Source organism: Cololabis saira, chromosome 4 (genome assembly GCF_033807715.1).
Source record: "Cololabis saira isolate AMF1-May2022 chromosome 4, fColSai1.1, whole genome shotgun sequence".
In the NCBI taxonomy this organism is placed as follows: Eukaryota; Metazoa; Chordata; class Actinopteri; order Beloniformes; family Belonidae; genus Cololabis; species Cololabis saira.
In genome coordinates, this window is record NC_084590.1 from 42,718,284 (window position 1) to 42,740,195 (window position 21,912).

The 21,912-nt window shown below is 43.1% G+C and overlaps 5 non-coding genes and 1 pseudogene across 5 annotated transcripts; all 6 read left to right on the top strand.

Moving 5' to 3' along the window:
• Positions 1-50: 50 nt before the first annotated feature.
• LOC133442746 (U1 spliceosomal RNA) lies at positions 51-214 on the top strand. The gene has a single exon (XR_009782666.1). It is a non-coding gene; the product is annotated as a U1 spliceosomal RNA (small nuclear RNA).
• An 806-nt stretch (positions 215-1,020) lies between these two features.
• On the top strand, positions 1,021-1,184 carry LOC133442631 (U1 spliceosomal RNA). The gene has a single exon (XR_009782575.1). It is a non-coding gene; the product is annotated as a U1 spliceosomal RNA (small nuclear RNA).
• A 1,101-nt stretch (positions 1,185-2,285) lies between these two features.
• Positions 2,286-2,459, top strand: LOC133442678 (U2 spliceosomal RNA; annotated as a pseudogene).
• A 342-nt stretch (positions 2,460-2,801) lies between these two features.
• On the top strand, positions 2,802-2,917 carry LOC133442710 (U5 spliceosomal RNA). The gene has a single exon (XR_009782636.1). It is a non-coding gene; the product is annotated as a U5 spliceosomal RNA (small nuclear RNA).
• Positions 2,918-17,265: 14,348 nt separating this feature from the next.
• LOC133442677 (U2 spliceosomal RNA) lies at positions 17,266-17,454 on the top strand. Its single transcript, XR_009782610.1, has one exon. It is a non-coding gene; the product is annotated as a U2 spliceosomal RNA (small nuclear RNA).
• Positions 17,455-17,782: 328 nt separating this feature from the next.
• On the top strand, positions 17,783-17,898 carry LOC133442703 (U5 spliceosomal RNA). Its single transcript, XR_009782629.1, has one exon. It is a non-coding gene; the product is annotated as a U5 spliceosomal RNA (small nuclear RNA).
• The last annotated feature ends 4,014 nt before the right edge of the window (positions 17,899-21,912 follow it).

Sequence of the window (21,912 nt, forward strand, 5' to 3'; positions counted from 1 at the left end):
TTTTTGTGCGCCGCACTCTTAGTACATAAGGCCCCAGATGTGTACAACTCATACTTACCTGGCAGGGGAGATACCATGATCAAGAAGGTGGTTCACCCAAGGCGAGGCTAAGCCATTGCACTTCGGCTGTGCTGACCTTTGCGAATTCCCCAAATGTGGGAATCTCGACTGCATAATTTGTGGTAGTGGGGGACTGCGTTCGCGCTCTCCCCTGATCAAATGTTGAATAGAAAATAACTCATCAATAAATATCATGTCTGTTATCAATGACAATTGGCAGCTAGGAGACTCCACAATTCAAAAGTCATCTGCAAAAAAATAATGTAAAATGAAAGAAATGTCTTCAAGGTTTTGTTTATCCAGTGAATTGACTGTAAAGTTATTTTCCATTTAACTTCTCCAATTTTACATGTCTTTTTTAAAATTCAAAATGGCTGATATTCGACATTTATTGTTCACATATAGAAAAGAGAGGCTACAGCCAGATGAGCCTCACCATGGATTGCACAGCCACTCGGCTAACTGTGCTGGCAGTGAGACGGTATTGTAACTATTAAAGTGTTCAAACACTTTTTCTGTATGAACTGAATTTGCATAGTTTATTTAATATACAGCTTTTCTCCACTGTAAGTGTTTCTTGAGTCGGAAAGCGGCTGCAGAGAGGCGGACAGTGAGGCACGTAGTTCTCCTGCCTCACGGTAGGGGCAATCGTGATCCCAACATCGGAGTTTATACATTCACTGTTTTAGGCAAGGCAAGGCAAGGCAAGGCAAGGCAAGTTTATTTGTATAGCACAATTCAACACAAGGTCATTCAAAGTGCTTTACATCAACATTAAAAGTGGAAAGACACAATTAAACAGTAAATAACAAATCATAAGTATATAATTTAAAAGTACGCTTAAATAACAAATAAAATGGAATAAAACGATAAGAAAAGAGGTTTTAGATGGCGTCCTGACACCGTCAGTGAGTTTGGTGTGTGTGGTAAGGACCACCCAAGCCCAGATGTGTACAACTCATACTTACCAGGCAGGGGAGATACCATGATCAAGAAGGTGGTTCACCCAAGGCGAGGTTAAGCCATTGCACTTCGGCTGTGCTGACCTTTGCGAATTCCCCAAATGTGGGAATCTCGACTGCATAGTTTGTAGTAGTGGGGGACTGCGTTCGCGCTCTCCCCTGAACAAATGTTGAATAGAAAATAACTCATCAATAAATATCATGTCTGTTATCAATGACAATTGGCAGCTAGGAGACTCCACAATTCAAAAGTCATCTGCAAAGAAATAATAGAAAATGAAAGAAATGTCTTCAAGGTTTTGTTTATCCAGTGAATTGACTGTAAATTTATTTTCCATTTAACTTCTCCAATTTTACATGTCTTTTTTAAAATTCAAAATGGCTGATATTCGACGTTTACTGTTCACATATTGAAAAGAGAGGCTACAGCCAGATGAGCCTCACCATAGATTGCGCAGCCACTCGGCTAACTGTGCTGGCAGTGAGACCGTATTGTAACTATTAAAGTGTTCAAACACTTTTGCTGTATGAACTGAATTTGCATAGTTTATTTAATATACAGCTTTTCTCCACTGTAAGTGTTTCTTGAGTCGGAAAGCGGCTGCAGAGAGGCGGACAGTGAGGCACGTAGTTCTCCTGCCTCACGGTAGGGGCAATCGTGATCCCAACATCGGAGTTTATACATTCACTGTTTTAGGCAAGGCAAGGCAAGGCAAGTTTATTTGTATAGCACAATTCAACACAAGGTCATTCAAAGTGCTTTACATCAACATTAAAAGTGGAAAGACACAATTAAACAGTAAATAACAAATCATATTTAATTTAAGAGTACGCTTAAATAACAAATAAAATGGAATAAAACGATAAGCCTCTTCTCCACTGTACGTGTTTCTTGAGTCGGAAAGCGGCTGCAGAGAGGCGGACAGTGAGGCAGGTAGTTCTCCTGCCTCACGGTAGGGGCAATCGTGATCCCAACATCGTAGTTTATACATTCACTGTTTTAGGCAAGGCAAGGCAAGGCAAGGCAAGGCAAGGCAAGGCAAGGCAAGGCAAGGCAAGGCAAGGCGAGGCGAGGCAAGGCAAGGCAAGGCAAGTTTATTTGTATAGCACAATTCAACACAAGGTCATTCAAAGTGCTTTACATCAACATTAAAAGTGGAAAGACACAATTAAACAGTAAATAACAAATCATAAGTATTTAATTTAAAAGTACGCTTAAATAACAAATAAAATGGAATAAAATGATAAGAAAAGAGGTTTTAGATGGCGTCCTGACAGAAAAAATCTGTTCTTATCAGTTTAATATCTGATATGTCCTCTATATGAGGACAACATATTAAGCCGATTTTTGGCAGCGGGAGTTGAAAAAGGAGCTAGCTCCGTTCACTCCAAGCATCGCCCCGGTACTGCAGTGCCGCCGGGAATGGTGCACGCTTCGCTTTCTTTCTCTTGTAAAAAAAATAATAAAATAACGCAGTGGCTCAGCAGCTGAGGAGCACCGAGCCTTGCCTCAGGCGGTGTTGTTCCTTGCAGCTTCAGCTTGAAGAAAAAGAAGAGGCGACGTCACAAACGTGTAATACGGCCCTGGTGGTGCCACCGACTGACCGTCATGAAGGGGGAGGAGCAAATCTCTGTCCTGCGCCTGAGGCCGGCCAGGCCTTCGATAATAGGACGATGTCAGGCCGAAGAGGCGTGGCCCCGGGGATCCGTAGAGCTCACCAGGAGTACAGTGACGCGGCTCACGTGCCTAGGCTGCCGCTCCCGTGCTCTTTTCCGTACTTGCTCGTGTTTCTCTTCATAACGCACAAGTCTTTCGCCTTTTACTAAAGACTTCCGTGGAGAGTGACGTCAATGAGTTGACCATATTTTTGGGGGCTCGGTCTAACGGCCGAGCTTTTTTGAGACTGTGCAAAAGAAAAAGCTGTGACCAAGAGGTCAGTCTGAGTTTGCCCACTGAAATCTCAGGGCAAGCTGATGTTGCTGTCTGTGTCTTGTTCTTCAGTTCTTTCCTTTCCTTTTTTGTTATTTCATTTCCACTTCAACCATTTCCTCAGGTGAGCCTGCTACAGGTGCGTGTCAGAGGGCGGAGCTGCAAAGGGAGCCGGCCATCTAGGCGTTTGGGACAAAGGCAACCGACACAAGTGCACGCCGTGCCAGGAAGGTGCTGCGGTCAAGCAACACTTTGGAGTTATCGCTTCTCGGCCTTTTGGCTAAGACTGCGATCGCCTCCTGCCGTTAGTGGGAATCCTTGCCTGTTGTGGCATTGGTTTCTACTATCATTGGGGAGACTATTTCTTTGTTCCTTATGTGAAGTGCTTCAACTGATTATAGTTGCTAGATCTTCACAGCCAGGAAATCACTGTCGTGGTGAAAGGTAAGTGTTTGTTCCATTCACTTATTGTATATTTTATTGTCTATTGTTTTAGGGCTTTTATTCTTTTTAAAGGTTTTAGTTCGTTTGAGCCTTTTCACAGGTGGTGCCTCCACCATGTCGGCTAGCCATGCCGGCATGCGGAGGCACCACAGTGTCCGATTCAACCTTAAGGTTGTGGATGGAAAGCTCCTGGAGATGTCGAGGTTAGACTTCTCCAGGAGACTTGTCCAGAAAGCCTTGGGTTTTACCCCGGAGCAGTTAAATTGCATTTTGACCCTACCCTTTAACAAAGGCTTTGACCTTAGTTTCCGTACTGCCATGCTACTAAAAGAGTTTTGGACACGCTTTGAAAATGTGAAACCCCAGTTTGATGCATTTGAAGTTGAGAAACTGACTGACAATACCTTGAAAACGGTTATTGTCAGAATGTTCAATGAAACTGTCAATGCAGATGACATTTGTTTATGGCTGGGGAGATATTGCACTGTTAAAAGCCAGGCTATCAAAGTGAGAGATGAGGATGGCATTTGGAACTGTGCCTGGAGGGTCCCCATCCAACAATGGCAAGACCCCCAGGGCTTTCAAGGCCTGAAACATCTGCCATCAGTGATAGTTCTGGGGAACAACAGGGGCTATATTTATTACCAGGGTCAGCCCAAGCTTTGCCGCAAGTGTGGCGAGCATGGGCATCTTGCAGAAGCGTGTAAGCAGGTAGTATGTGGGAAATGCAGAGAAATTGGGCACACCTTTGAGGAGTGCACCAATGGCAGAAAGTGCAATCTTTGTGGGGAGACAAACCACCTCTTCAGAGATTGCCCAAAATCTTTTGCCAACAAACTGAAGGCTGCGAAGGGAAAGGACACAGAAAAGGACAAACAAAATGGACGAGAGGAACCGGTAATTGAGCTAATTGAAGAAGCTGGGCAGGAAAATTCAAATCTCCCGCCAAATCCTGTGATTGGAGGAGAGGGATCAGGTGAGGCGGGAGCAGGGGAGGGGCCTGCAACACTCACACCAATGGAGGGTTCCGAGGAAGATGAGGTGATGCAGGCAGAGGGCGGAGCTAGTTCAGAATGTGGACAAGTCCAACCACAGGATGATAGCGATGATGCCCCCCTCCCCGGGGCCCAGCAAACCAAGAGGCCTGCATCAGAATTGTCCTCTGATTCGCCAATTGTTTCAGAGAAGAGGGGAAAAGCTGGGATATCCTCAGACAATTCTTCTGTGGAGGAACACAGAGTTTTCCCCCCCAATTCCCCAAATGAGGTCTCTTTTTTAACATTAGCTCTGCAATCAACCCCTAGGGACACAAAGCTTAACTGTACCTTACAGCAGAGGCCAACGCCCAGAGTCCGAGCGGGGAATCGAGCTCGACCCCTTCACTTCTCACCCATAGAAGTGAAAGCGGAGCTCAATTCACATGAAATTGGATAACGATTCCTCATTTTATCTTATTTAATGTTTTAAATCACGCTTTTAGCCTTTTTAAACTTTCATACCTGATGTTTTTTCTCCTTTTAACCATACTCATGACACTCACCTTCTCAACTATTAATGTTAGAAGTGTGAAGTCGAGAGTTAGAGCCCAGAATGTCTTGTCCTTTCTTAATGCTTTTGAGTCCGATGTGTTTTTATTACAGGAATGTGGCCTACCGTTTTTAAAACAATACAAGCAGTGGGAGGAGATGTGGCCACGGGCATCAATATGGAGTGGATCCAATCAGAATAAGAATGATGGAGTGGCCATTTTAATCAAAAACCCTCATGTTCTGGTGAAGGGCAGCACTGTGGTGAGAGACGGTCGGGCAATTTTAGCACAACTGACTTTTATGGGACAAGATTTTAAACTCTTAAATATTTATGGTTTTAACGAAAGAAATGACCGGTATGATATTTTAGAGTACTTGCAGTCCCACATGTTGGGTAGAACACCTTTAGTGGTGGGAGGAGATTTCAATTGCATTTTAAATAGGAGAGACAGAAAAGGCGCAGGGGAAGATTTTAAAGTGGATAAAACATCGGTTTTATTACAGGGCATATGCAAGGATTTTAAACTTCAGGACTGTTTTAAAACCATGCATCCCAGAGAGGAGGGCTTCACCTGGTTCAGTGGTGATGGCACCAGAGCCTCTCGCATTGATTATATTTTTACACGGGATTGCCCACCGACCGATGCTAGATTGACCCCTGTTTTCTTTTCTGATCACTTGATGCTATCCTGCACCCTACCACTCTCCCCGGGTGTGACATCAGGAAGAGGTCTGTGGAAGCTCAACTGCTCCCTTTTTAGAACAAGAAGATTTGGTTAGTCAGTATAGGGAGCAGTACCGCGAGTGGCAGACCCTTCAAGACTTTTACGATACACGTGCACACTGGTGGGAAATGGTGAAGGGAAGGACCCAGACTTTTTTTAGACAGGCAGGAAAGAAAAAAAAGAACAAGGAAAATAGACGCATGATGGGACTGCAGAAACGATTACAGCGTTATTTTAAACTGAACCAACACGGCATAGTTTTTACTGAGGAGATTAAACAAATAAAAGCAGAGATGTCAGTTTTAGCAGAAATTAAAAGTAAGGGCATCATTTTAAGAAGTAAGGAACGGGAAATTGAGGAAGGGGAAAGGTGCACAAGGTACTTTTTTAGGAAAATTATAAATAAGGGGGGGACTATTTTAAAACTAAAAAAGGAAAATGGATGCACAAGTGGAAACACAGAAGAAATAAAAGAGGTTGTTGAAAACTTTTACACACACCTCTACCAAGAAAAAAATATCCACATAGACACCATGACGGAAGTTTTAAATTCCATTCAAAACAGGGTAAAGGAAAATGTGCTTTTAACTCAAGACTTTAGTGTCTCAGAGTTAAATAAATGTCTGGCAAGCTTTAAGAGAGGGAAGTCCCCAGGACAGGATGGACTTCCTCTTGAATTTTACTCGACTTTTTGGGACATTTTAGCACCTGATTTACTTGCTGTTTTTATGGAATTTGAGCAACTTGACCGACTCCCCGATAGTTTTAGAATAGGGATAGTGACTCTTCTTCACAAAAATAAGGACAAAACTGACTTGAAGAATTGGAGACCTATCACACTTTTAAATCTTGACTGTAAACTTTTTAGTAAACTTTTAGCCTCACGTCTGTCTTTGTTTTTAGAAGATGTGATTCACCCGGATCAAGCCTTTGCCATCCCGGGGAGGAAGATAACCGACAGCCTCGTACTGATCCGAGATACCATCTGTTACGCGAGAGACAGAAACATCAGGCTGGTAGTCTTAAATTTAGACTTTGAGAAAGCCTTTGATCGGGTCTCGCACCAGTACCTATTCCAGGTACTGCAAAAAATGGGGTTCCCAGACAGGTTTGTAGCTTGGGTGGGAATGCTGTACCGGGGTATTACCAGCAAATTTGTTGTTAACGGGCATCTGACAAAAGCAGTCAACATTAACTGCGGTGTCCGTCAGGGCTGTCCGTTATCTGCCCTCCTCTATGTTACCTGTATCGAACCACTGGCACAGATCTTGAGAAGGGACCAATGGATCAATGGACTGAGAATCCCGGGGAGTGGAGGTCTCATGACAAAATGTATTTTATACATGGACGACGTGAATATTTTATGTACTGACCTTTTATCTGTCAACAGGACGCTGGACTTGACTGACTGGTTTGGACGGGCATCTGGGTCAAAATTGAACCGACATAAGACCCAAACCCAGTTCTACGGACCATGGACAGCAACCGAGACAACTGGACTCCCCCTGACTATTACCCAGACTGACCAAAAAATACTGGGGATCAAATTTGATAGGGAAGGGGGGGGGGCATCCAATTGGCCGGACGTAGTAGGGAAAGTGAGACAGAGACTAGGATACTGGGGACTTAGAGGACTGACCATGGAAGGAAAGGTTTTAATCATCAAGGCAGTGATTATACCTTTGTTTTTACTTGTCAGCTCTGTTTTTATCCCACCCAGGAGGGTACTTTTAGATCTAGAACGAGCCATCTTTTATTTCCTGTGGGGCTCCAAGTGGGAGAGACTGAGGAGAGCTATAATGGTGAAACCCAAAGACAAAGGAGGAAAAGGAGTGCCTGACCTCTACCTGTTTTTGGGAAGCAGATATGAAACAATGCATGTCGCGTCTGCTGTTGGCCCATCCGGAAATCCCAAGACGACAGCAATGATACGTTTCTGGATGGGCTCTTATCTTAGAAGACTGAAAATCTTACCCACGGATCTGAAAGTACCTGTGTCTTTTAACCTACCACCAGCCTATTCTTTTATACAGACCTTTTTAAAGCATTTTGATTTGGAGACACAGGAGTTGCGTATTTTAACCAATCACCGTTGTCTGATCTCGATTGTGCAGGAGCGGGAGCCAGTGTGTCCAGTGCGGCGGCTGGCATTCGGCGAGCCCTCCACAGTTTGGCGCAATGTGAACCATTCCGCCCTCCCAAACAGACTCCGGGACCTGTCATGGATGGTGGCTCATGAGATCCTCCCGGTCAGGTCCGTCATGCATTCCCGAGGAATGTCGGCGATCTCTACCTGCCCCCGACAAGGTTGCGGTGCACCTGAGTCGGTGAGGCATCTCTTCTGGGAGTGCAGCGCTGCCGTAGACCAGTGGGCAATGGCCGGCTCCTTGCAATTCCCGTACTTACCAGCAAGGGAGGTCCTAACAGTACAGCTAGTGCTGTATGGGGTGAGCCAGAGGGCGAGCCTGAAAGGAAGGGATTTTGCCAAGCAGTGGCTCGCCCTGACCGCCATCAAAGACGCTATGTGGACCTCCAGGAACTTGCTGGTAAGAAAGCACAAGCAGATTCCCCCCGCGGCTGTACTCCGGATGGCTGCAGCAACGGTCCAACTGGCCGGGGCTGCAGGCGGCAGGCCTGGGATACAGCCGCGGGGAAGTATCACCTCTGTGCCCTTTCGGACGAAGGAGCCTGAGCCACACACAGAAAGGTCAAAGCAGCAACGGCCTGGCTCTCCGGGCGAGGCTGGTGGGAAGGAGCAGCAGGGGGGGATCCCCTCTGAGCACTGTGACAGGAACCCGAGAGACCTACTGTTTGGGGCGGTGGAATGAGTCATCCTTGGTAGGGACTCACCCCGCTTCTGTACAGTGAAGGAATTGGACAAGTTTTTTACCTAACGCACTCCTTGAAAGACTAAACATGGACATTGAACGGAGTCACTCACACTGGACCATAAGCCTTTTACCTAAGGAAATGTGGATTTTATCGTTTTTACCTTTTACAATTGTTTAGAAAACAGGTTTTAAGGTTGCTTATTTATTTCATTGTTGCATGTAATGGTGATATGTATGTTGTAAAAGTGTAATGTGAATATTGGAAGCTTATGTTGAGATGATCCAATGATCCAGTGTCAATAAATCTTTTCGAAAGAAAAAAAATCTGTTCTTATCAGCAGATGCTACGTACTTACTGTTGTCGTGCGTTGTATGGGACGCAATAAGTACCTGCCTCTTATGCCAGGTGGCTAAGAGCTAAGAGCATACAACCGCAACGTCCTGATCCCAAGGTGGCGGTGGCGATGGCGGCGTCGGCCACTTTCCAATCAGCTGAGAGCACGTTTGGGCTAAACGTCAAGAATGCTCTGCGTTTCCAAGTAAAGGACAAAGACATCATGCTGAGCAGAGTTACCTTTAGAAGAAATGTCCTGTTCGACGCATTGAAGCTAAAACCAGAAGACATCTTCTGTCTGCAGCAAAACTCCAGAGACGGATACTATGACGTGACTTTTAACACAAGTACACGAATGGAGGAAGCACGTGAGGTGGCTGCACAACAAGGTAGCCCAGCGTTGATGGCGTTCCATGTTTCATCATTGTCTAGAAACAACTTTCGGATTGTGACAGTCCATATGTTCAACCCTTGGGTGAGCGAAGAGACAATACGCTATTTCCTTGGTAGGCATGTTACAGTCCTACCTGGCGTAAGAGAGATCAAAGAATTTGGACTGGAAAGAGACAGTTCCGGGTCCAGTTAAAAGAAGACATTAACGGATACGATGGCTTTGCCCACCCCCCATCTGCCTTCACCATCGGCGGAAACCGGGGTTTCCTTATGTATGCAGGACAGCCGAAATTCTGTCGGAGATGCAATACCGAAGGACATGCTGCAGAGACCTGTACAAACTCCAGATGTCGGAACTGTGGAGAGTTGGGTCACTACACAAAAGACTGCCAGAAAGAAAAGTGCTGTCATTTGTGTGACTCACCTGGACACCTAGCTAAAGACTGCCCTAAACCTTCATACGCTGGGGCCACAAAAGGCAACATGGAGGCAGATCCCAAGCTGAGAAACATCGAGCTGGATACAGGAGATTTACAAAGAGCGGGCGGAAAAAGAGGAACTACAAGCATTGGTGGGACGTGAGGACCAGATCAACATGGAGGGAACTGCGGCAGCTGAGGAAGATGAAAGAGGTAAAGGTGAGCAGCAACCGGACAAGTGGAAAATCGTGGAAAAAAAGAAAAAGTCCAAGAAGAGGAAAGTCACCACCAGTCCTGAAACTGTGTCTCCAGGCCCAACATCGGTACCGCTGCCACCTGACTCCAGCCCCAGCTTCCAGCAACAAGAGAGCGATTTTGCTGACGAGGAGTCAGCTGAAAACGATTCCCAACCTTCCAGTGCCAGCACGGTCTTTCCCTCCGGTGGTGTCCTGGCTGTTTCCTTCAGCCAGGACGTCCCAGATGGCAACAGCAAGGACGGACCCTCCCCTGCCCCTCTTGCCCAACTTTTTTCCCCTCTCTCCCCCTTTCCCCCCAATACCATCTCAGAGACTGACATCAGCCGCCGGGCCTTGGTGGTATGCGGACACCCAAGGAGGGGTTTTGGCAGATTCCAGAGAACGGGAACGTGGGCCGACGGAGGTCGTTTTCGAATTCAGACACTACCGCACTATATGCTACATACTGCAAAGTATGCACTGAATACTGCCTACTGAATGAAGGATTCAGTACGCTGCTCCAGCAGACCGTTCACACAGCAGTGTGCTACAGTGTATCCCAGAATGCATCTCGCACCAAAACGTCAGCGAAAAATGAGATTTAAAAGCAGACTAGAGTGTTTCTCAATCCTGGTCCTCGTGGACCCCTGTCCTGCATGTTTTAGATGTTTCCCTGCACCAACACACCTGATTCTAATTAAAGGTCCTAATTACCTGTCATCAAGGTCTGCACAACTCTGTTGATGACACACGTACTTTTATCACGGTGCGCTGAAGCAGGGAAACATCTAAAACATGCAGGAGGACCAGGATTGAGAAACACTGGACTAGAAGCTGTTGTAATTCCAGCTGTAGCGCTGTTAATATGCCACTTTATTACGTTTTAACATCTTTTAACATTCAGGCGTAAAAGTAAGGCGTAGAAATTTGATCCGATGTTTCGGGGATCAAAAGAGCCGCCGGTCCGGCCGCATCAGCAGCTCACGGCCGGAGAACTGACGCGATCGCCGGGTCAACCCACGGCCTCGTCCCGGGGAGAAACCTGCAGCCCTGTGGAGAATTGTCACCGGCTGAAATAAATCATTTAGGAAATAAATGTTGGTTTAATAGATTAAATCTCACAGTTGTAGCTGTCACGTTAGTTTGTCTGAATATAAAGTGAAGCTTCGTGTTGTTACTAGACGGATATATATATACCACAGACAGATCAGAGGTGTATATCTTATAGCTCAATGGGTTGATTAGCGACTTTCGTACAGCGAACGGGGGTTTGATTCCAGTCGGGTTATATTTTGCAAATTTCCCCGATGCGGGACTAATAAAGGATTATCTTATCTTAAATGTTGAAATAGCAGTAAAACCACATTCATTGATGAAATGACATAAGGGATGGAAATGGATTTTAATAAATGTATTGAAATGAACATATCAGTCTATTGAAGTTAATTTTATTTTATTATTAACAAGTTCTCCTCTCTGTCGAGTCGCTCTCTCTGCATCTATTTATTTCAGCTCCCGGACAAATTCTCTGTCAAAACACAGCAATGAAAAGTAGTTATTTCATGAAAAGACAACGAACTACCGATATATAACGTTGTCATAACACTTAGTTCACTTTTATTTACGGATAACTTAGCTAAGATAACTAACAAAAACCTAACATACTATTAAAAAAACACAATTTTTAATCGTTGTCCTTACACTAAATTGAATTAAAAAGGTTATATATTAAAGTTACTTACATTTATATTCCTCCTTCTCCCTCTCCACGGTGTAACTAGTCCTTTTTGCCTTCACATCACATCACTGTCCGATTGCAGCTGTTTTCTCAATAAAGCTTTGAGAAAAAAAAGAAAAAATCGCTGCCCGGCCGAGGCCGCATTGCATTCTGGGATATTGTAAGCGAGGTAGGCTGTTTGAAGCATGCTGCGGATTTTGTTCCAGATCAGTACAACATCCGGGTATTTTTCGCACACTGCAGATTTCCTTCTGTTCACATACAGCATACTACTTACTACACTTTGGCCAAATCAGTGTATACTTGTAGTACAGTATGCGAATTCGAAAACGGCCAGAGTCTCAGGTGACCACAGCCAATGATAGATGATGATGATGATGGATGAGCAATATAAGCGTTTTGATCACGCTAGTTTTATTATCCCAATCCTTTTCCTTCCATAAAGCCCTATATAAAACAGATACATAATGGACATCATTACTACAAATGCCAGGGGGCTTCAGAATAAGAACAAAAGAGCAGCAGTTTTTGCTTACTTAGCTTCTGTGCGCTTCACTGTCTGCTTTTTGCAAGAAGTTCATCTAAAAGATACAAATGATATCTCAAAATTTTCAAAAGAGTGGCTGAAAGGAGATTCAAGATGGAGTGTCGGGGGCCTCTACACCTCTGGGGTGGGTATCTTATGCGGGAATAGAGACCTCACAATTATAAGCAGTTTTTCTCTTTTGCATGGCAGGGTTTTTGTGGTGGACATAGACTGGAATGAGATAAAATATAGACTCATTAACACATATGCCAATACAGAACCAAAAGCTAGAAAAAACTTGTACAAAGAAATGGACCTAATATTCATGACAAACAGAGTGATAATTTGGGCTGGTGATATGAATGTTGATCTTGACAAAGGAATAGATGTTTCAGAAGTCAAAAACTTACTGAAAGATTATAATCTAAATGATGCCTACAGAAAGGTGAACAACAGCGACCCGGGACACACGTGGGAAAATAGCAGAGGGGCTAAAAGCCGTCTAGACTACGGCCGTTTTCGAATTCGCATACTGTACTACAAGTATACACTGATTTGGCCAAAGTGTAGTAAGTAGTATGCTGTATGTGAACAGAAGGAAATCTGCAGTGTGCGAAAAATACCCGGATGTTGTACTGATCTGGAAAAAAATCCGCAGCATGCTTCAAACAGCCTACCTCGCTTACAATATCCCAGAATGCAATGCGGCCTAGGCCGGGCAGCGATTTTTTCTTTTTTTTCTCAAAGCTTTATTGAGAAAACAGCTGCAACCGGACAGTGATGTGATGTGAAGGCAGAAAGGACTAGTTACACCGTGGAGAGGGAGAAGGAGGAATATAAATGTAAGTAACTTTAATATATAACCTTTTTAATTCAATTTAGTGTAAGGACAACGATTAAAAATTGTGGCTTTTTAATAGTATGTTAGGTTTTTGTTAGTTATCTTAGCTAAGTTATCCGTAAATAAAAGTGAACTAAGTGTTATGACAACGTTATATATCGGTAGTTCGTTGTCTTTTCATGAAATAACTACTTTTCATTGCTGTGTTTTGACAGAGAATTTGTCCGGGAGCTGAAATAAATAGATGCAGAGAGAGCGACTCGACAGAGAGGAGAACTTGTTAATAATACAATAAAATTAACTTCAATAGATGATATGTTCATTTCAATACATTTATTAAAATCCATTTCCATCCCTTATGTCATTTCATCAATGAATGTGGTTTTACTGCTATTTCAACATTTAAGATAAGATAATCCTTTATTAGTCCCACATCGGGGAAATTTGCAAAATATAGCCCAACTGGAATCGAACCCCGGTTCACTGTATGAAAGTCGCTAATCAACCCATTGAGCTATAAGTCATACACCTCTGATTTGTCTGTGGTATATATATATCCATCTAGTAACAACACGAAGCTTCACTTTATATTCAGACAAACTAACGTGACAGCTACAACTGTTAGATTTCATCTATTAAACCAACATTTATTTCCTAAATGATTTATTTCAGCCGGCGACAATTCTCCACAGGGCTGCAGGTTTCTCCCCGGGACGAGGCCGTGGGTTGACCCGGCGATCGCGTCTGTTCTCCGGCCGTGAGCTGCTGATGCGGCCGGACCGGCGGCTCTTTTGATCCCCGAAACATCGGATCAAATTTCTACGCCTTACTTTTACGCCTGAATGTTAAAAGATGTTAAAACGTAATAAAGTGGCATATTAACAGCGCTACAGCTGGAATTACAACAGCTTCTAGTCCAGTGTTTCTCAATCCTGGTCCTCCTGCATGTTTTAGATGTTTCCCTGCTTCAGCGCACCGTGATAAAAGTACCTGTGTCATCAACAGAGTTGTGCAGACCTTGGTGACAGCTAATTAGGACCTTTAATTAGAATCAGGTGTGTTGGTGCAGGGAAACATCTAAAACATGCAGGACAGGGAACACGAGGACCAGGATTGAGAAACACTCTAGTCTGCTTTTAAATCTCATCTTTCGCTGACGTTTTGGTGCGAGATGCATTCTGGGATACACTGTAGCACACTGCTGTGTGAACGGTCTGCTGGAGCAGCGTACTGAATCCTTCATTCAGTAGGCAGTATTCAGTGCATACTTTGCAGTATGTAGCATATAGTGCGGTAGTGTCTGAATTCGAAAACGGCCTACATCTTCCTTCCAGACTCCCTCAAAGTACAATCTACATGTGTCAGACCTGTGTTTTATTCTGATCATAAGATGCTACTCATTTCCTGTCATATACATTCCCAGAAATACGGCAAATCCTATTGGAAATTCAACAACAGTCTGTTACGGGACAGTCTTTTCAACAAAGACTTCAAAGATTATTTCAAAAATTGCACAGAACTCAAATGTCTTTACCCAAACAAAACAGAATGGTGGAACAACACAAAATGTAAAATCAAAATGTTTACACAAGACTTTTGTAAAAAGAGAAACAAAGAAAAACAAAAGAATCTTTACTCCTTACAAAGAGAAATAGAACAGCTTCATAGTAGTGCAAATACAAATAAAAGCGAGACAGACAAACAAGCTTTAAAATTATTGTTAATAAAACGTCATTTTTTTGAAGAAAAAGCCAGAACTTTTGCTTTTAGAAGCCAGCAGATGGTGTGGGAGGAAAATGAAAAATGCTCATCATATTTCTTTAAAAAAATAAAGGAGCAAGGGAAAAGGAGAACAATTTCAGAACTAACAGACAAACAAGGTCAAACCGTAAACGGTAACAAAGACATGATTGAAACAGCAGTATACCACTTCACAAATCAATTTAAAAAAGATAAATGATGGAAAATTAAAGAACTTCCTGTTTCAACATGTAAGCAAAAAGGTCCCTATGGAAATGGTTGAAGATCTTGGAAAAGAAGTAGAAATTTCAGAATTATACAGAGCGGTGAAAGAAATGAAAGACAATAAAACACCAGGAATAGATGGTCTGTCAAAGGAATTTTATTTACATTTTTGGGAGATAATAGGAGGTCAATTTATTGAAGTGGTAAAAGAAATAATTACAGAGGGAAAAATGTGTCAAACAATGAGGGAGGGAGTTATATCTCTTTTGTTCAAAAAAGGGGACCCAAAAGACTTGTCAAATTATAGACCGATAGCAATGCTTTGTACAGATTACAAAATAATAAGTAAGTTTGTAACAAACAGGCTGGTAAATGTGATGCCTCATATAGTCTGAAATGATCAGACATGTGGAGTAAAGGGCAGAAGAATTTCTTGGAACATTAGCCTGTATAGAGACATAATGGCATATTTGCAGGATAGAAACCAGTCGGCCATTTCAGTGACTATTGATCAGCAAAAGGCTTTCGATAGGGTGAACCATCATTGTTTGTACAGCATTCTTGACATTTTTGGATTCAGTGAGAACTTCATCAACATAATCAAAACCTTATATAATGATGTTGGAAGTAGGATAAACATGAATGGAAATCTAAGTCCATGGGTCAAACAATATAGAGGGGTTAGACAAGGATGTGCATTATCAGTCCAATTGTATATTTTATATGCGGAGCCTTTAGCGTGCGCAATCAGAAATAATACAAGAATCAGGGGTATTCAATTACCTGGGGGTGAGACTGTCAAATTATCTCAATATTGTGATGATTTGGTACTATTTTGTAATGATGAAAGAAGTCTGGCTGAAGTCATGAGTGTCATGGATGAGTATTCAGAGGTCTCAGGTTCAAAAATAAATAAAACAAAATCACAGATCAAATATTTAGGGAAATGGGAAAATAGGACTGAAAATCTACATGGGATGTCAGTATGTACGGGTCCAGTTAATATACTGGGAGTTAAGTTCCATAAAACTGAAGATGATGCACAGTTAAATTGGGACTCAAAAATTAACAAAGTAAATAAAAAATTAGCTTTATGGAAAAAAAGGCATCTGACATTTACCGGAAAAGTGCTAGTGGTGAAGGCAGATATATTGCCTAGTTTACTGCACCTGGCCTACGTTTTCAGCTTACCAACAGGCTTGGGAAAAAAAATAATCTCAATGATCTTTAATTTTTTTTGGAATGGGTATGAATATATAAAGAGAGGGAGAATTTACCAGCCAATAGAGGAAGGAGGGAAAGGTTTACCATGTATCCCTTTGAAATTGGATGTTTTGTTTTTTTCTTCTTTGGTTAATTTGCTGTCAAAGGAGTGTTCACATAAGTGTCAATGTTTGTTAAAATTTTGGTTGAGTTTTCCTTTACGTGCTTTGGTTAAATGGGATAACAGATTGCCAAAAGCAGAGACCTTTCCACAACATTTTGGAAAGATGGTTAAGTGGACCAAAAAGAATCCTGAATGTTTTGATGAAAAGTTAAGAGAAAATCATAAACTGCTATATCATGAATTAGTCATCAAGCAAGCACCATCTGAGATAATGAGTATCCCTGCAATAACTTGGACCAGATCACAACCAAAAGAGCTGAATAACAGATTAAAAGATTTCAACTGGTTAATTTTACACAGAAGGTTACCAGTCCGTGAGACTTTGTATAATCATAGGTTAACAAAAAGCAAAATATGTCCCAGAGAAAAATGTAACATGGTAGAAACAATTGCACACGTTTTATGGGAATGCTCCTTTGCACAGTCCACATGGCAAAAACTAAAAACTGGTTTCCCCTGTTTGAAAAATGTTGATTTTTGTGAGATGGTTTATTTGGAACTGAAAAAAGTTGAAAAGAACAATCGTGTTCCAATTGTGTCGTTAATCTCTTTGTCAAAACTTAAGTTGTGGGAGGCTAGATGTAAGCTAATCAAAGAAACTTTTATATGGACAGAATTTAGTTTGGTGCAAGTAATTAAACAAGAAATGGAAAAAAGATATCGTTTTGAGGTCCTGAAATGGGGTGCATCCGCCATCAAAACAAGATGGAAAATTATTTTCACTGATTTATGAAACTGGGTAGCTGTTGTGATGCTTGCTAATCTTACTGGAATAGCCCTATTGTTTTGCTTTTTTGGTTTTATTTTTTTTGTTTGTTTTGTGTTCCTTTTGTGTCCTGTTTTCTGTGACCTTGTGTGTGTATTTTACCGTTTATTGGCTTGTGCCCAATCCCACAAGAGGGGTTTATCTTGTTTTCCATTCTGTCTAGATTTTATTTTGTGTACATTGTTTTCTTGACAGAATAAAAAAAAAAAAAAAAATCTGTTCTTATCAGTTTAATATCTGATATGTCCTCTATATGAGGACAACATATTAAGCCGATTTTTGGCAGCGGGAGTTGAAAAAGGAGCTAGCTCCGTTCACTCCAAGCATCGCCCCGGTACTGCAGTGCCGCCGGGAATGGTGCACGCTTCGCTTTCTTTCTCTTGTAAAAAAATAATAAAATAACGCAGTGGCTCAGCAGCTGAGGAGCACCGAGCCTTGCCTCAGGCGGTGTTGTTCCTTGCAGCTTCAGCTTGAAGAAAAAGAAGAGGCGACGTCACAAACGTGTAATACGGCCCTGGTGGTGCCACCGAAGGGGGAGGAGCAAATCTCTGTCCTGCGCCTGAGGCCGGCCAGGCCTTCGATAATAGGACGATGTCAGGCCGAAGAGGCGTGGCCCCGGGGATCCGTAGAGCTCACCAGGAGTACAGTGACGCGGCTCACGTGCCTAGGCTGCCGCTCCCGTGCACTTTTCCGTACTTGCTCGTGTTTCTCTTCATAACGCACAAGTCTTTCGCCTTTTACTAAAGACTTCCGTGGAGAGTAACGTCAATGAGTTGACCATATTTTTGGGGGCTCGGTCTAACGGCCGAGCTTTTTTGAGACTGTGCAAAAGAAAAAGCTGTGACCAAGAGGTCAGTCTGAGTTTGCCCACTGAAATCTCAGGGCAAGCTGATGTTGCTGTCTGTGTCTTGTTCTTCAGTTCTTTCCTTTCCTTTTTGTTATTTCATTTCCACTTCAACCATTTCCTCAGGTGAGCCTGCTACAGGTGCGTGTCAGAGGGCGGAGCTGCAAAGGGAGCCGGCCATCTAGGCGTTTGGGACAAAGGCAACCGACACAAGTGCACGCCGTGCCAGGAAGGTGCTGCGGTCAAGCAACACTTTGGAGTTATCGCTTCTCGGCCTTTTGGCTAAGACTGCGATCGCCTCCTGTCGTTAGTGGGAATCCTTGCCTGTTGTGGCATTGGTTTCTACTATCATTGGGGAGACTATTTCTTTGTTCCTTATGTGAAGTGCTTCAACTGATTATAGTTGCTAGATCTTCACAGCCAGGAAATCACTGTCGTGGTGAAAGGTAAGTGTTTGTTCCATTCACTTATTGTATATTTTATTGTCTATTGTTTTAGGGCTTTTATTCTTTTTAAAGGTTTTAGTTCGTTTGAGCCTTTTCACAGGTGGTGCCTCCACCATGTCGGCTAGCCATGCCGGCATGCGGAGGCACCACAGTGTCCGATTCAACCTTAAGGTTGTGGATGGAAAGCTCCTGGAGATGTCGAGGTTAGACTTCTCCAGGAGACTTGTCCAGAAAGCCTTGGGTTTTACCCCGGAGCAGTTAAATTGCATTTTGACCCTACCCTTTAACAAAGGCTTTGACCTTAGTTTCCGTACTGCCATGCTACTAAAAGAGTTTTGGACACGCTTTGAAAATGTGAAACCCCAGTTTGATGCATTTGAAGTTGAGAAACTGACTGACAATACCTTGAAAACGGTTATTGTCAGAATGTTCAATGAAACTGTCAATGCAGATGACATTTGTTTATGGCTGGGGAGATATTGCACTGTTAAAAGCCAGGCTATCAAAGTGAGAGATGAGGATGGCATTTGGAACTGTGCCTGGAGGGTCCCCATCCAACAATGGCAAGACCCCCAGGGCTTTCAAGGCCTGAAACATCTGCCATCAGTGATAGTTCTGGGGAACAACAGGGGCTATATTTATTACCAGGGTCAGCCCAAGCTTTGCCGCAAGTGTGGCGAGCATGGGCATCTTGCAGAAGCGTGTAAGCAGGTAGTATGTGGGAAATGCAGAGAAATTGGGCACACCTTCGAGGAGTGCACCAATGGCAGAAAGTGCAATCTTTGTGGGGAGACAAACCACCTCTTCAGAGATTGCCCAAAATCTTTTGCCAACAAACTGAAGGCTGCGAAGGGAAAGGACACAGAAAAGGACAAACAAAATGGACGAGAGGAACCGGTAATTGAGCTAATTGAAGAAGCTGGGCAGGAAAATTCAAATCTCCCGCCAAATCCTGTGATTGGAGGAGAGGGATCAGGTGAGGCGGGAGCAGGGGAGGGGCCTGCAACACTCACACCAATGGAGAGTTCCGAGGAAGATGAGGTGATGCAGGCAGAGGGCGGAGCTAGTTCAGAATGTGGAGAAGTCCAACCACAGGATGATAGCGATGATGCCCCCCTCCCCGGGGCCCAGCAAACCAAGAGGCCTGCATCAGAATTGTCCTCTGATTCGCCAATTGTTTCAGAGAAGAGGGGAAAAGCTGGGATATCCTCAGACAATTCTTCTGTGGAGGAACCCAGAGTTTTCCCCCCCAATTCCCCAAATGAGGTCTCTTTTTTAACATTAGCTCTGCAATCAACCCCTAGGGACACAAAGCTTAACTGTACCTTACAGCAGAGGCCAACGCCCAGAGTCCGAGCGGGGAATCGAGCTCGACCCCTTCACTTCTCACCCATAGAAGTGAAAGCGGAGCTCAATTCACATGAAATTGGATAACGATTCCTCATTTTATCTTATTTAATGTTTTAAATCACGCTTTTAGCCTTTTTAAACTTTCATACCTGATGTTTTTTCTCCTTTTAACCATACTCATGACACTCACCTTCTCAACTATTAATGTTAGAAGTGTGAAGTCGAGAGTTAGAGCCCAGAATGTCTTGTCCTTTCTTAATGCTTTTGAGTCGGATGTGTTTTTATTACAGGAATGTGGCCTACCGTTTTTAAAACAATACAAGCAGTGGGAGGAGATGTGGCCTCGGGCATCAATATGGAGTGGATCCAATCAGAATAAGAATGATGGAGTGGCCATTTTAATCAAAAACCCTCATGTTCTGGTGAAGGGCAGCACTGTGGTGAGAGACGGTCGGGCAATTTTAGCACAACTGACTTTTCTGGGACAAGATTTTAAACTCTTAAATATTTATGGTTTTAACGAAAGAAATGACCGGTATGATATTTTAGAGGACTTGCAGTCCCACATGTTGGGTAGAACACCTTTAGTGGTGGGAGGAGATTTCAATTGCATTTTAAATAGGAGAGACAGAAAAGGCGCAGGGGAAGATTTTAAAGTGGATAAAACATCGGTTTTATTACAGGGCATATGCAAGGATTTTAAACTTCAGGACTGTTTTAAAACCATGCATCCCAGAGAGGAGGGCTTCACCTGGTTCAGTGGTGATGGCACCAGAGCCTCTCGCATTGATTATATTTTTACACGGGATTGCCCACCGACCGATGCTAGATTGACCCCTGTTTTCTTTTCTGATCACTTGATGCTATCCTGCACCCTACCACTCTCCCCGGGTGTGACATCAGGAAGAGGTCTGTGGAAGCTCAACTGCTCCCTTTTAGAACAAGAAGATTTGGTTAGTCAGTATAGGGAGCAGTACCGCGAGTGGCAGACCCTTCAAGACTTTTACGATACACGTGCACACTGGTGGGAAATGGTGAAGGGAAGGACCCAGACTTTTTTTAGACAGGCAGGAAAGAAAAAAAAGAACAAGGAAAATAGACGCATGATGGGACTGCAGAAACGATTACAGCGTTATTTTAAACTGAACCAACACGGCATAGTTTTTACTGAGGAGATTAAAAAAATAAAAGCAGAGATGTCAGTTTTAGCAGAAATTAAAAGTAAAGGCATCATTTTAAGAAGTAAGGAACGGGAAATTGAGGAAGGGGAAAGGTGCACAAGGTACTTTTTTAGGAAAATTATAAATAAGGGGGGGACTATTTTAAAACTAAAAAAGGAAAATGGATGCACAAGTGGAAACACAGAAGAAATAAAAGAGGTTGTTGAAAACTTTTACACACACCTCTACCAAGAAAAAAATATCCACATAGACACCATGACGGAAGTTTTAAATTCCATTCAAAACAGGGTAAAGGAAAATGTGCTTTTAACTCAAGACTTTAGTGTCTCAGAGTTAAATAAATGTCTGGCAAGCTTTAAGAGAGGGAAGTCCCCAGGACAGGATGGACTTCCTCTTGAATTTTACTCGACTTTTTGGGACATTTTAGCACCTGATTTACTTGCTGTTTTTATGGAATTTGAGCAACTTGACCGACTCCCCGACAGTTTTAGAATAGGGATAGTGACTCTTCTTCACAAAAATAAGGACAAAACTGACTTGAAGAATTGGAGACCTATCACACTTTTAAATCTTGACTGTAAACTTTTTAGTAAACTTTTAGCCTCACGTCTGTCTTTGTTTTTAGAAGATGTGATTCACCCGGATCAAGCCTGTGCCATCCCGGGGAGGAAGATAACCGACAGCCTCGTACTGATCCGAGATACCATCTGTTACGCGAGAGACAGAAACATCAGGCTGGTAGTCTTAAATTTAGACTTTGAGAAAGCCTTTGATCGGGTCTCGCACCAGTACCTATTCCAGGTACTGCAAAAAATGGGGTTCCCAGAAAGGTTTGTAGCTTGGGTGGGAATGCTGTACCGGGGTATTACCAGCAAATTTGTTGTTAACGGGCATCTGACAAAAGCAGTCAACATTAACTGCGGTGTCCGTCAGGGCTGTCCGTTATCTGCCCTCCTCTATGTTACCTGTATCGAACCACTGGCACAGATCTTGAGAAGGGACCAA